This window comes from Gossypium hirsutum, chromosome D02 (assembly GCF_007990345.1).
Source record: "Gossypium hirsutum isolate 1008001.06 chromosome D02, Gossypium_hirsutum_v2.1, whole genome shotgun sequence".
Lineage (NCBI taxonomy): Eukaryota > Viridiplantae > Streptophyta > Magnoliopsida > Malvales > Malvaceae > Gossypium > Gossypium hirsutum.
The window spans coordinates 42917419-42933801 of record NC_053438.1 but is presented as its reverse complement, the minus strand read 5'-3'; positions in this window follow the sequence as shown (position 1 = coordinate 42933801).

The following is a 16383-nucleotide window of genomic DNA, read 5'->3' as shown; positions in this document are numbered from 1 at the left end:
GCAATAAACAACATAAGCCTAAACTAAGTTCTAATGTAATTGGAATCTTTAAGATAACCAACTTGAAATCCAAATATCTCGGTCTACACTTAATCTTTTCGCCTAAAACGAGTTTCATTCATCTAATTATTCATCTACGACTAATTTCCAACCCTTAAACTATGGTAAACTACTCAATTCATGGTATCGACTTTTTCGACATGTTTTATGGCTATTTTTCGACAATTCATTAAAACTCAAGAAATCTTTAACGAAACTTCAAAGTAAGTTTGAAACCTTCTAATCATGTTAAAAATAATTGAAAAACACTTTAAAACATCGTTTTTATGTGAAATCCTGAATTTCACCATTGACGATTTAACATCCATAACTCGCATCTGTCACCGGAAGAGGGTTATGAGAATGTTACAACAAGTTAAAAAAATAAACAAGTAAATCATGATCATTTCAATTATAATTTCTCAAATACCATAAAATAATTGAATTAAAATAATATCATACATCTACGCGACTTAAATCGAGCTTTAGGGACTAAATAATTAATCTTAAAACCCTTAGGGACTAATTTGAAATAAATAAGAAAATTTCAAAAAAATATGAGAAATTTCAAAAACAAGGGACACACGGCCGTGTGAGTTCCCCAGGCCCTGTAAGTTTCGAACATGTAACACACTGAGTTAGGCCACACGGCCGTGTCGCAGGTCATGTGCCAGACCATGTAACTCTCTGACTTGTGACACACAGCCATGTGCTAGGCCATAAAACAAGCAAACTTAATACACACGGCCATGTCGTAGGCCGTGTGTGGTACACGGCCATGTGGCAGCTCGTGTCCCAGACCGTGTGCACCTAAATGAACCTTAAAAGATCAAGTTTACCATTTCAAGATTTCTTGGACACTAAGTAATCCATGTACTAGCCTTTATACCTATTCATTAAACAAGCTCAAATCATGCTAATTCAATCATCTTAACTGCCTAACCAATGTGCCTTGAATTGTACCACAAGTATACACACTTATACAACTACATAAGTTATCACTCAAACATGTCAATTCACACAACTTAAACTTCTAACCAATATGCCTATTATAGGCACCACAATTCACAACAAATCAAAATGACCTTTTAGTCATACATATACTACAAGTTTATATCAAAAACATCTTCCATCCTTCATAATTCATAACAAGTCATTAGCTAGGCATTTACCAAATAAACATCAAGATCATTGTAGTGATGCTCATGTTATCAACTTGCACTAAGGCTCACTCTTTATATATTTACATAATAAAGGAAAAGTAATAACAAAACAAGGCTATTACATGCCATATAATCCAAAACAAACGTTCAAAAACTACCGAAAATGGATGGATAGTGTGACTCGAGTGCCGATCCGGTCGTCCAACCTTCAAAAGTATTTACAAGAAACATAAATTAACACAAGTAAGCTTATTGAAGCTTAGTAAGTTCGACGTATAGAAACAATAAGTCTTACTAAAGTAAATATAACAATTCAATAAAAAATAATTCAACAACAAATGTTTCTTGTTATCCACAATGTCAAACCGGTAAATTGCATAATTCAATTCAAAGCTCAATTAATAATTTTTGGAAAAACATATATGTCCACAACGGAGTCAATTCAAGATTTCAAATACATGTCATGCCATTCAGAGTCATTAAACAAGTTATAATACAACGATTTACGACCTAAGGAACGACTTACAGATACGAGTACACAAGTAATCCAACCAAAACATGCCAAACACTCATAAGAGATAATCCAACAGATAACATGCCTCGGTACTAAGTGCCTAGCCCGTATGCCATACATTCACCCCCAAAACATGCCAAATCAGGATAGTATAACACTAGAGTTCGCAATAAATGCTGAACCTTGGTATACTCAGGAAAAATGTATGAAGCACATCACATCAATCTTCACTCCAACCTCGCATAACACACCATCATTAAGTTGTACTCTATCTCGCATTCATCTATCTCAAGTATCAATATTCGGCAACATTTTCCAAACAGTTTACATCATCAATAGAATAATTTATATCCACTATTTCATATCATATCATCATACAATTCATATAGATATTAAATTAAAAATCGAACGAACTGACTTGGATAGAATTGTAATAGTTGCAGAAGTTTAGGGGCTATTCTGTAATTTTTCCTTTTTCACGTAAATCAACAGGGTCTTAATCTAAAATGTAAAATTTCCCAGTTATTAGCTTACAAAAATATTCAAATTTATTGTACATTTTATACCATTTTATTTTTCAAAATTACACAATTGCCCTAAACTTTTACAATTTATGCAATTTAGTCCCTTAACCCGAAAATCATCAAATTAACCATTTCTAAAGACTCAGCATACCAGTCGAATGATCAAGGCCTCCAAAAAAAATCCATAAAACACCTTTTATTCATCAATAAACTATGTGATTTTAACATTTTAACAATTTAATCCTTTAATTAAAAACCAACCAAAGTCACTTTACAAAACAACCAAAAATCACAATCAAAGCTTCAAACACATAATTATCATAAAAAAAACCAAGATTCATCAATGGAAACTTCTAAAATTTGTAATGTATTCCAAAACGAAGGTATGGGCTAGTTGGACCTAGTTACAACGGTCTAAAAAACATAAAATTCATTAAAAATGGGGCTAAAAAACTTACTCATGCAAGGAAATGAACTAGCCAAAACTATAACCTATGCTTTCATGGTGGTTCGGCAAAAGATGAAGAAAAAATGAAGAAGAAATGTCTATTTCCTTTAATTTGTTTTATTTAATTTTGATTTATTTACAAATTTGTCATTAAACATATATTATTTTATTATTTCCATTCCTATTTCCGTCCAACAATATTAACTAGGGCTAATTGCTACATAGGTCCTTCCTCATTTTGTAATTAAGCTATTTGATCATCTAAATACAATAATTATTAACTTTTGCACCTTTTTCAATTTTGTCCTTTCTCTTTAATTAGCTATCTAAACGTTAAAATTTCTTAACCAAAATTAATAAGACTCTAATGAATCCATAAATATTCTATAAATAATATTTACGGGCTAACACGATAGAAATTTGTGATCCCAAAATCACTGTTTTGTCACCACTGAAAAACGGGCTGTTACAAACGATCCAATTTTTGGCTTTTATTCAAATGCAATTTAATGGCTAAAAACTTGGTTTTAAAGACTAAATAACATTTAAAACTAATTAGAGGTTGAACCATTACCTTAGATGACGAAAAACCAAGCGTTTGTTCAAAAACCCGAAAAACCTGAAAGCTTGACAATGCAGGAAACTATGGTGTTTTTGGTTTTCTTTTTCTTGGTTTCAATGGAGTTTTATAGCTTGAAGGATGATAGAAATAAAAATGGATTAGGAGTTGGAATTTAAAATCATTTGGGAGAGTTGGGAGAGCAAAGGGACGGCAATCACAAAACAAAGGGGAAGCTTTTATGTGAATAAAATTGTAGGTGGAGGTTTATTAGGGTAATTTTTAAAATTTAGTTTAATTGCCTCTTAAAAACTTACAATTTTGAATTTTTTACAAATAAATCCAATTTTCAAAATTGAATGTCTTTAAAACTCATTTTCAAAAATTGATTTAATTTTCTAAAAACCATAGTAAAAAAATTACTGATCTACCATGTCACAAAATTCTGAACACTCTAAGGCTAAAATTGCTAAAATATCACTAAAACTCCTAGGCCCTATTTTGGGGTATTACAATAATTGTGTATGCATATTAGCAAATTTGGTAAGTTAAACTTGGAGTTTTTTAATAGCTACTTTTGAATGTGGATGATCAAGCTTAAGTGTTGGTATTGATGTGGTTGTTTGATATGAATATGTGATGGAATAATGTGAATTAATAGTATGTTTGAATGTGACATAAGATGTTCAAATAGGTGAAATGCTTGGTACAAAATGGACATTTTACTTTAATGTTGAATTTGAATGATATAAGTATGGTGCATAGAAGTGGTTACGTTGGCATTGTGTTTATTAAAGGTTGAAGCATGAATTGTATATTTCGATTGTAAATTGGTTGAGTTTGGCATGTTTATTTGAATGATGAACTATATTTGCTTATTAGATGAGTACATAGGTTTTTTGATTTAGAAATATGTCAATTTCATTTAGAATGATTTGAATGATCTTATAGTTGTTTAAATGGATGTTTTGGTTCTTGATTTGGTAAGGTTTAATGTAAGTAAGATTGTGCAATTGGTCAATAAGCAGAATATTGATTAAGTTTGGTATTATATAGGCATTAATGGTATATTTTGCACCACACTACTGTGTGTCACACATAGGTTGATGACATGACCATTAGTCTATTGGATAATAGGTAATAATAGAAGCACACGACTTCAATTTGTAGCACGGCCCAACCACACAGTCATGTGACTTTTGTTGAATATTTGTAATTTGACCTACACGACCTTAGTGAGTTACACAGTTTGGATACACGGCCGTGTGATCCCTGATTTCAGGTCGATTCTAATGCTTTTATAAGCTCAGTTTACAACCCAATTTTTTTGCAAAGCATGATTTGTGTGAATGTATGTTGCTATTAAATGTTTTATTAAACTTTTGGTTTCAAATTTGCTTATTATTGTTCTATTATTAGTTGTAACATCCTATAGCTCGGGTTTGGCAGCTAGACTAGGTGAGGGGTGCTACAGTGAATATATATGTCACAAATGGTATGAGTTTAAATTAGAAATGAAATGATTATATATTGGTGGTTGAATATGGTTACTTAGGCATAAATTATAAATGGTTTTAGACTTGGTATGTTATGCTAAGATGCTAGTGATCTTGATGAATTAATTACAATTGCACATGATATTGTATGAAATACAATATCCAATAAGTTATAGTATTTGAGCTTCTATAAACTTGTACTAAACCTATAAATGATTCTATATGAATTGAAACAAAGGAATTAGGTGATATTAGAAGGGTGAATTGGAAAAATAGGGTCTATAAGGGCATACTTTGATAACGATATGATCGAAAATGTTATTATGATAAGTTTGATGAAATGTTTATATTGAAAATGTAAAGCTTGGTAACACCAAGTTATAAGAATAAGATACATATGAGTATATAGGCATACATTTATACTTCCTGTAGAATTGTTAATGCTAATTTAGATACTTAAATTATAGAAATACCACTGAGTATCTTACTCAACGTACAGTTTGGTCCCCCTCTGTGCAGGTTAGACGACGTTGAGATTCTCTAAACATCGACCTCAGCATCCAATCCACAATCCCGGTCTCAACAATGTTCGTTTGTTTCCAACTTTATTTATATTTGGCATGTACCTGATAGGTTTGGTTTTGTGGTAGTTGAATGATATTATAATTAAATGTTATATCTTTTAACCTAGTAGTAATTTATAGGTGGAATTGTTGTTTGTTATTAGGTACATATATGAATGAAATACAGATTTAATTTAGTATGATTAAGGAATGTATATTCTTTTGATAATTATCATTTAAATCATATATTTTAGTTGTGAATAGATCGCAGTTGCCTTGGCAATAATGTGACACTATAGTTTGCACCTGGCGATTGGGTCGAGTTTAGGGTGTTACAAAATTCACATACCATACATTCCAATCATACCATATCGAACTCAATTCTTTGAAATACAAATAAAGTGAATATGAAAATTTATCTCTTTTATCAAGAATTTCCTTTCATTTGCTTCTCTTCTCTTTTCTTCATCAACTTTATGGCTATCATTCTCTTTTCTTCTAATTTTCTTCACTTTCATATACTATATTTTTTCTTCTAAATTGATGAGCATACTTTCTAGGATCTTTACTTCATTTTTTCTTCTTTGGTGCCAATGGAAATATTCATAAAATTTGGGAGAAATAGTGAGATTACATGAGAAGGGATCAAATTGTAAGAAAATAAAAACCTCCTCTTCTTATATATATAGTAACGTGAGAAGCATGGAAAGATAAGAGAAATATCTACATTTTCCATGAAAATATCTCATGATTTTAATTAATTAAAATATTAAAATAGCTTATAATAAAATAACATTAAGATAATAATATATTCCACCAATCATATTCAACACCAAATATTCATCAATTATTATCATGATAATTCATTACAATTATCTTGATTGAGAAATTATCATTTTGTCTTTTTAATATCTCAATATTCACTTTTACGTCATTTCTCACTTTTGGTAAAATTGCAATTTAATCCTTTTTTTCTACTTATGCAATTTGGTCATTATTCGTCAATTTATTTTACTCTTTAGTCCGTTCCTCTTTTGGGGTATTTTCACTTTTGGTTTTTCTGTTGGGAAATGTGCCCTTATTGTAGTAAATATGTAATAGTTTTCTATGTATTTGAACAATGAATAAATAAATAAAGTCAATTTGACATTTCACTATTATATATTTTATGTTTCTGTCTTTCATGTTTTGCACACATAGCGAAACTGTGACAAGAAAATATTAGCTCATTGACTATCTAAGTACAAACTGATGGTAAGTGGCACTGTAAGAAAGTTTAAATTGCGATAAAGACAACTTACTTTAGTAGATAATCTAAACGAGTCTGTAATCATGTAAAAGAATCAATGTGAGCATTTGATTTGAATACTTAGATGGATTATTATATCATCTACAATTCAAACTGGGGAGATGACTAACTTGACTATTGGAGCAGTTGACTCCACGGGTAGAGACATAGATGTATTCATTGGAAGAATGATACATTGGTCTAGATCCAAGATGAATTAATTCTGAATCCATTTGTGAATTAATTCACTTGTGACTTTCATGGTGTGATTTACCTAAATCTTGAGTTAGTCACTGACCATGCATATGTAACTCATGTGCTTTCATATATGTGGAAGCTTGTGTTCTAAAGATGATCGAGCCCATAGCTAGTATGTTGGGTACATGACTTGTGTATGGCATGGTTTTACTAGAAACAATGAAATTCATAGCTCGATTAAAGAGTTAACAATATTCTCTCATTAGCGTTGTGTAGATTGATAAATATGAAACGTGGCCACAAGTTGGTTGTTCTTGAACGAGTAATTTATCATAGTCATTTGTCAATAGTGATCATATTAATCATTAAGAAGGCATAATGGTGACTAAGATAAAATAGAATTGTATTGAGTGAACGAATTTAACTCAAAGGGATCAAGGATATCATATGAGGGTAACACATACATGACGAAGTCATTGGACAAAGCAGTTGGATGAATTACTTTTGTAAAGAGTATATAATAAAGAGTTTTCAATCATGGTACTTATTGTGGACTAACTCCATGATTAAGTAAATTACAAATTATCAGAACGATGCTTCTAGACATAATTGCAATTACTCAAGCCTAATTGTATATCTTTAATTGGTCCCTCTGCTAGCTTAACAAAAACTCGATCGGACTGCATTTGAATCAAAATGAAATTCTATGACTTTGAGAATAATTTAATTGAGTCGATTTATTCAATGTGGAATTAAAATAGGCAGTCGTAAAATTATTCAACTAAAAAATTTGATTAAAGAATTTTATTGAAAAATTAATTTAGAAAATCTTAATGATTTTTGGGAAAATTAATTTTGATCAAGTAAAATTAAATTAATTAAAATTAACATGATATTTTTGGAAATTAAGTTTGAAGTCAGACAATTGACCCAATTGGTAATTGAACTTTAAAATTGACCCGAACTGAACCGAGAACAGTCGAACTGGCACCACTAGACACAATGGTGCCCGCGGCGGTGACAACAACATTCTGGTGGTTGGTGGTTTAGCAGGGGACTAATCACACTCCTAAAGAGACTCTAACGGATAATTTGATTTCAGACACACTATTCCAGAAATAATATTATTTTAATAAATTTAATATTAAATTTAATGTAAACTTATTCTGATAGTATTTTATTAATTTAATATTAAAGTGATTATCTTAATATTAAATTTAAGTTAATACAAGACAAATTCTATTAATTTAATAGATTTAATATTAAATCAAATTTAATATTTATCTTGATAAGTATTATATTAATTTCATATTAAAGTGATTAAGTTTAATCATAATTAAACTCTCTAAACTCTCCCAATATAAAGAGAGCAAAAATTCTCTAAAGAAAATTTATTTCTTCATAGACTTGAATTCAAGAGAAAGTTGTAGAGAGAAAATTCTCTAAAGAAATTATTTCAGAAAATATCTAGAGATATTTTTCTTATTTACAACTTAGCCCAAAAGTTTAGAGAAATTTCAAAATTAACCCATTGATAATTTTGTGGAAAATTTTCTAATGGAAAGCGAGCCCACACTCGGCTCACGACTCATTTCATAAAGGAATTACAATCCTATGAGTTGATGCTTAATGGTGGTAAGTCGATTCAGGAGAAACCCGAGGCAACCTTAGTTATGGGCTCATTGTCCTCTAAGGGGAAACATAAAGCTAAGAGAAAGAAGAAACCGACTAAGTCATCGGTTCCACCTTGTGTGGATAGGAAGAAGACTAAGAAGTCGAAATATCCTAAAAAGATCAAATGTTCCTTCAACAGTAGGAAATGACACTTCAAATCAAATTGCAAGGAGTATTTGGAATATCCAGCTAAAAAGGAAAAATGTATGGAACTCTTTGTGTTTGAAGCATGCTTAGTGGAAGAATGAATTGACAACTAGGTTATTGATTCTGGAGCCACTAACCAAGTGTGTGTTTCTTTGCAGGGGTTCAGCGAAACAAGAAGCTTGTGTGATAGGAGTCTCTCATTGCGAACCGAAGATGGGAGCAATGTTTCAGCTAAAGCAGTGAGAGAAGTTATTTTACATTTTCATAACTTTAGAAGGATTGTTGTAAAGGATGTATTTTATGTACCTCACTTTAAAAGGAACTTAATTTATGTAGCATGTTTATTTAATGATGGTATTCAAAGAAATCATTCTTTGATCTGTAATAGATGGATGGAAAAAACCTTTACTTTATCAAACCAATTAACTACTCGATGCTTCAAACTAAAATGGTGAATAAAAAATCTTAAAAATTCTCACTCTAATGAAAGGTAACTATGACACTTAAGACTTGGTCATATTAACCAAGAAAGAATTACTAGACTCGTGAAAGATGGTCCCTTAAGTATGCCTAAGGAAGTTAGTCTTCCAGAATGTGACTCTTGCTTAGAAGGTAAAATAACTAAGAGGTCTTTTAATGTGAAAGGTACAAGGGTCAACCAACCTTTAGAACTTGTGCACATTGATGTGTGTGGTCCCATGAGCATCAATGGCCAAGGAGGTTACGATTATTACATGACTTTCATCAACAACTATTCTTGATATGGATATGTGTATCTAATGCAGCGTGAAAGTGAAACCTTTGATAAATTTCGAGAGTTTCGTGCTAAAGTGGAAAAAAATTAGGTTTATCCTTAAATAATCTTGAATTTGACCGAGGTAGGGAATAGTTGTTTGACGAGTTCTTATGATACCTCATAGAGATTGAGATTTTATTCCAGTTGATTGTGCTGAGCACTCCATAGTAGAATGGTGTAGCTAAGAGAAGAAACAAACCTTTCTTGACATGGTTCGTTTAATGTTAAGCTATTCACAACTCTCTACTTCATTCTAGGGATATACAATACAAACGACTTGCTATATTGTAACAGCTCATTTTCAGTGAAATTAGAACAATGGTTTCGAGACCACAAATTTGACGAGTAAATTATTATTTTATTATTATTTTAATTTCTATTAGATGTTATTATGGCCGTATTAAAATTTTGTTAAGAAATTTTAACGTTTGCATGATTAATTCAGTAAAAAGACTAAATCGTAAAAGGTGCAAAAGTGGCGTTCTAGTTATTTAAAGGGTCAAATAGCTATGAAATTTTAATCTACGGGACTTGGATGGTAAATAGACCAATTTAGGTGATATTGGATATTTATGAAATTAGTTTTGTTAAAATTATGAATGTTTTTAAAGGACAAAATGGTAAATAAGTAATTAAAGTTAAAATTACTTAAACAAAATGCATCCATCTTCTTCATTTTACACCCCTCAACCAAATTCACCATTGAATACATAGCTAGGGTTCAGCTAAGCTTATTTCACTTACATGGTATGTAATTTTGTCCTATTTTTAATGATTTCTATGTTTTCGGGATCGTTGTAGCTTAATCTAGCTAGCCTGAGGATCAATTTGTAGAACTGTTACAGATTTAGGGTTGTGCCGTGAATGCTCTTAGGTGATTCTTGATGTTTAATTGTAGATTATGAATCCTTGTTGATAGATAAACAAGTTTTGTAAAGTGATTTTTGATGAAAATGGCTTTTAGGGACTTGTTTTTAAAATTAGTACAAGTTAAATCTATGAAATGATAGTTTGTATGAGTTGATATAGGTCCCTAGAGAAATCGGCTAGTTTGAGAAAACGATGAAAATGCTTAGATTTCAATTTGTGAGCTTAAGGACTAAATTGTAAAAAAAGTTATAATGTTAGGGGTAAATAGTAATTTTGCAAAAATATGAAATGTGGAATAAATTGAATGCTAGAGATATTAAATGAATTAATTTTTTCTATTTAGATCGAGATAGACCACGTACGGATCTAGATTGGGGAAAAGCTAAAGCCTCGGATTAGTCGATCTTGTTTTTACGCCCTAGTCATCGAGGTAAGTTCGCATATATGAATTATTATGTTTATGTTGTTTTATTATATGTTAATATGTATTCAAAATGCTATTGAACAATGTATATCCAAAATTATGCTATGACGATTAATGAGTCTCGGTTGAACCTTAGGAATTCGTAGGATACAAATGATATGACATTAGGGATTTCATGTTTTGGGTGTTGGTCTTGAATGTCCTACTGATGGCTGAGGTCCTATATTTGTTACGGATACTCCATAGCTTTTGTAAGCAGCATCGTGTAGCTTACATTCTAACCGACAACTTGTGTAAGCAATCCCATTTCACATCTCGTGTGAGCAATGATGTAAATGAAAGGTTAAGGTTAAATGTTTAAGCACACTTTGTGTGAGCTTTCCCGAGTATCCGATGATATCGTAAATGGTTCAATAGGAATGAAAAGGAAAGGATATGGTAAGTTTCCAAATAGAATAATGTATATGATCATGAAAAGATGAATGGATTCAATGATGTATTTTGATGTGGAAATGGCTTACCTTATGTTTAATTCAAGTGAATTATGTTTGAATGCACTAACTTGTGTTGGTGATGATGCTTAGGCTTGTGCCAAGCTTGAGGTTGGTGGTGATGTTATCTAAATGAAATTGTAAGTTAAGTTTCATGTTTTACGAACTTACTAAGAATTATGTGCTTACATAGTTTCTTTCCTATGTTTTATAGATAATCGGAAGCTCGATCGGTTTGGAAGCTCGTCAGAGATCTATCACACTATCTAGCATAAACTTCGGTAGATTTTGATGTTTTGACCAAGGTTATAATGGCATGTATAGGTGTACTTATAATGTTGTTGGTTGATGATTTGGTTTGTATAAGTTACATGGTTTGGTACTTTTGATGCCTTGTTAGTATGTGTTAATGTGGCTATGTTATGTTGCATGTGTGAATGGATAAAATGGTATGTGTTGAATTGGTTGCATATGGTTAAGATATGATATGTTTTGGGAAACTATTAAGCTAAATGTGTATGATTGAAATGTGACCAAATATGCATGATTAGGTAAAATTTGATGGTGCTTGTGAGATGCCTTGAATGACATATTGGTTAGATGATTTTAGGATCCTTGACTTGGTCACTATATGCATATTTTGGAAAGGTTTTGAAGTCTTGATATTGTGCACAAAAGGCCTTTAGGTATATGCATGATTTGATGTTAGAAATGACTTGATTTTGGGCAAATTCATGTCCACACAGCCTGAGACATGGCCGTGTGTCCCCTGTAGGTTTTATTGCATAGAAGTCAGGCAGCTACACGGCCTAGCACACGGGTGTGTGACACGACTGTGTGACCCTACTTAGAGAGTTACACGAGTGAGGAAACGGGCTGGGACACGGCCGTGTGTCCCTATTTTGAAGGTTACACGGCCTGACCACACAACTGTGTAACCCCTGCAATCAAAATTTTCTAACTTTTTGTTGAACTTTCCAATTGTTTCCAATTTAGTCCTGAATTGTTTCTAAGGTACTTCTAGGACCTCAAGGGCTCGATTTAGGGACAATATGTATGTGAATGAATTATTTATGTTATGTTTGTATTAATTCATGAAATGTATGTCTTAATGTTCTGTTTGTACGATAATGCTCCATAACCCTATTTCAGTGACGGATACGGGTTAGGGGTGTTACATATATTCTGAATGATGTGCCAACCAAGTCTTCTTGTAAGACACCTTATGAATTGTGGCATGGAAAAAAACCCGCTCTAAATCACTGTAAAATATGGGGTTGTCTAGCACGCGTTTTGGATAAGGATGCAAAGAAGTTGGATGCATAGACAAAATTATGCATGTTTGTAGGATATCCAAAAGGAAAAAAGGGTGGATTATTCCACAATACAAAAGACAATATGATAAAGTTTCTACTCATGCTACTTTCCTTTAGGAAAGCTACGTGGATTGTAACGCCCTATACCTAACTCGATTTACTGGACCCAGATATAGGTTTTCACTATACAAAAATAGTTAACAAAAATTTTACAACGAAAAAGGAAACCATATTGAACATACTTCTTATTTGTTTATATTCTTTCTGAGTCAAAAGATTTTAAAAGAGGCGTTTACTAAATACAACAAATTCTTGAAAGTGGTTTAACATATTACAACTTAAAACCTTGTTAAAACCCACTTAATCATAGCATACAATATTGTTCGCCTTATATCTAAAAAATGCCCCTCTGTATACATAATATCGCACTTCGAACTTTCACCCCGGCGCATTTCTAGCTTGGCCCCTCCTCACGCACTGGTTCAACTCTAAGATCCTACATCACAAATAGATGCATGTAAGTTTAATAGAACTTAGTGAATCACAACCATTTTTACCTTAAACGGTGTTGTTGAATTCTTGACTTAAGAATTCCTGGAAATCCTTTCAGACTTGGGAGAATGTTTTTCTAATTCTTGGCAGATAACTACACGTCCATCTTTTATACACATTCCGCTCTATGAGCGATTCACAAGCTTTATGCCATAATGCAGACCCTATATCACAATCCAATTTGAAGGTAGAATTTGGTTACATTTCTTGGAATGATATACACACAAATATTTCTCTTAGCGGATTTTTATCCTGGCACTGGCGGCTGATAGAATTTTAGTCACACTGTATCTTTAAGTTGATTCTAACAATGATCATAGTTTGATGAATACAATGTTTTAGATCATCAAATAGAATCCCAGATGATTTCGATACTTAACGTGAGAACTTCTAGGTTTGGCAGGTCTTAGGCGTTACATAATACACTATACAACTTTCCATATAACTTGTCACAAGGGCTTTCCAGATAACTTTACCACTAAGTCGTTTCGCATAATACGCCATAAAGGCTTTATAGAGACTTCATCCCAAAGGCTTTATAGAGAATTCGCCACAAATGCTTGGTTTGAATTGCCACTGAGGCACAATATAAAACCATCATGTTTGACGATATGAATTTTCCTAAACTCAACGTCGCCTCAGGTTTGCCCATCATCGCCCTAGGACACGCAGAAATCCTAGTAAACAAATGTGGCTCATTCATCATTTCCAGAATGTGCCATGGCCATGGTCTTTACTCATACCTGCCACGTTGGCCTTTTCTCGAGTTCATTGTCCTTGTGGACGGCAATTTCACCATACTAGCCTTCGGGTTTGTCGAAACTATTTTTATTTTGAAAAACGGGTCGACTTTTAAAACGAAAATGAAGTTGCCACAAATTTTTTTTTGAGGTGTGACCGGGTCACCTTGAGATTAATGATTTTAATAAAATATTTTGATTTATTAAAATAATGATTTTGGCCTACAAAATTTGAGAGAAACAGGTTCGGGAGTCAGTTACGCATGAGGAAGGATTAACACCCTCGTAACGCCCAAAAATTGGTACCTAATTGATTAATTAACATCCTAATGTCGAAAATTTGAAAAGATTTTAAAATACAATCCTCTTTAAAAACTTGAATAAATCGAATTTGATGTTAAGACCTCCTTGTCCCGAAGTAATAAGATGCCACATCCAGTAAGTTAGGATACGACATTTTAACCCTCGAAACTAAGCTTGTCTCATGCATTAAAGTTTAAAAAGGATATTCAGTTATTTGGATCAAAAAAATCGAAACCCAATAAGTTAGGGCACGATTTTCTCAAAGCTCCAAAGTACCAAATATTGCCTTATTTTTAAAAGTTTTCTTTTTTAAAATTGGAGAAAATTGACGCAATATTAAAACGACGCGTAAAAACTTTGATAAAAAAAGAGCAATATGAAAATACAAATAAACAATTTATAAAACACATAATGGCAATTATTTAAATACTAGCATCAATAATCAAAGATCAATGAATTTAAAACAAAGAGTATAAAATAAAAAAAATATAAGGCAAAATAAAATGTAAACAAATTTAAAAATAATGAATTTGAAAATGAATAATAAGGGAAAAAGAAAATTTGAAATCAACAATATACAAATCAATAAATAAATTATATATATATATATAAAAAGTAGGTAATATATGTATAAGTTTGGAATAGATAATATATAAAAAATGAAAATAGGTAATATATAAAGTAATAATATATAAATGAGTTTAAAAATAAATATTGTGTAATAAGGAATTTAGAACAAGTTATACATAAAACATCTTAAAAATAAATAGTATATAAAATAGATAGTATAAAAAAATTTTGCAATTGATAATATATGGAAAAAAAAAATTAAAGCAAATAATCAAACAATTTTAAATGGATGATTGATAACACGAGTTTTTAAAAAATAAATAACATGTGTGACATAATATTAAAAACAAATAAAGTATATAATTAATGGAAGAAAATAAAAGAATAATAAGAATGGTTAAATGAATGAACAATAAGTAAATAAGAAAGTTGATGGATAAATAAACGAATAAAAGTAAAAGAATAATTAATGATTAAACAATTAAGTGGATAAATAAAAAAGGTTAAAAAAACGCTTAAGTCAGCCTAACTCTCACAATATGAAGATTCAACGAAATTCCTCCACCAAAATCCAACTCAAATGAAAGCAACTTAAAAAGAAACGAAGATGAACGAAGAACAAAATAAGAACAAGCCACAGTAAGAACGCAAGAGAGGGAGAAATTTGAGTGATTGCTCTTAAGAATTATTTTTGCTCCAAGCTCAAGCCCTCTACAATGAAGGGAGAGGCCTCTATTTATAGTTGAGCCTCCCCAAATCCAACGGTACATATCAATTACATCAACGACTAATATTAAAGGGTACCTACAAATTAAATCTCTAAGATTACAAAATCATATCTTCTAAGATTGCATATCCTTGAAGATTATGTTTCTATATGCGTCAAGCTTGTAGATGGACCTTCAACCTTTTCAAGTAATGAGCCATTCCGATCGTGCAAATGATATAATTTTGGACTGGACTTGGACTTTGTTTTATTATTTTGGGTTATTTTTTTGTGAGCCCGGGCTAAATTTTCCTATTACTGTAACACCCCTTACCCGTATTCTGGAATAGGGTATGAGGCATTACTAAAACACATATACTTGTATACGTATTAAACCGAGTTACAAAATTTCGTCCAAATTAAAACTTTTTAAATTATTAACGTGCTTTTATAATTCTTTACAACCTATCCTCGAAATATTGTATTCATAATAAATAGACCCTATAAGACTCGATACAAACTCATTCATATACTCCATTTATCCATTAAATTATTTCAACCTTAAATAATCTACATTATGCCAAAATCAACACTAATAACAATCATAAATTTCTTCATATTAATTTCACATATTACTACATTACATATCTCGAGCATATGCCAAAATTTCATATATGCAACCATCAGCAAACTCATTTCTCCTTTAGTCGACTAGTAAATTAGCCTTAAAATTCATATCAACCATTAAATCTCACAATTTTATAACATCTCATAACCAAATGATTCTAATAATGATTCTAATAACAAGATACTTTATAATCATCCTTATGACTACAGATATTTCACAAATTATCATCCAGCATTATCTATGTACCAAAATGACTAATTCACAAGCAATAACAATTCAATGTTTTATTTCAATTCCATTCAATTCATAACTCTTCGTGTTCACAATTCAAATTAATTTCTCAATCTAATTTGCATTTCAATACCATAATAATT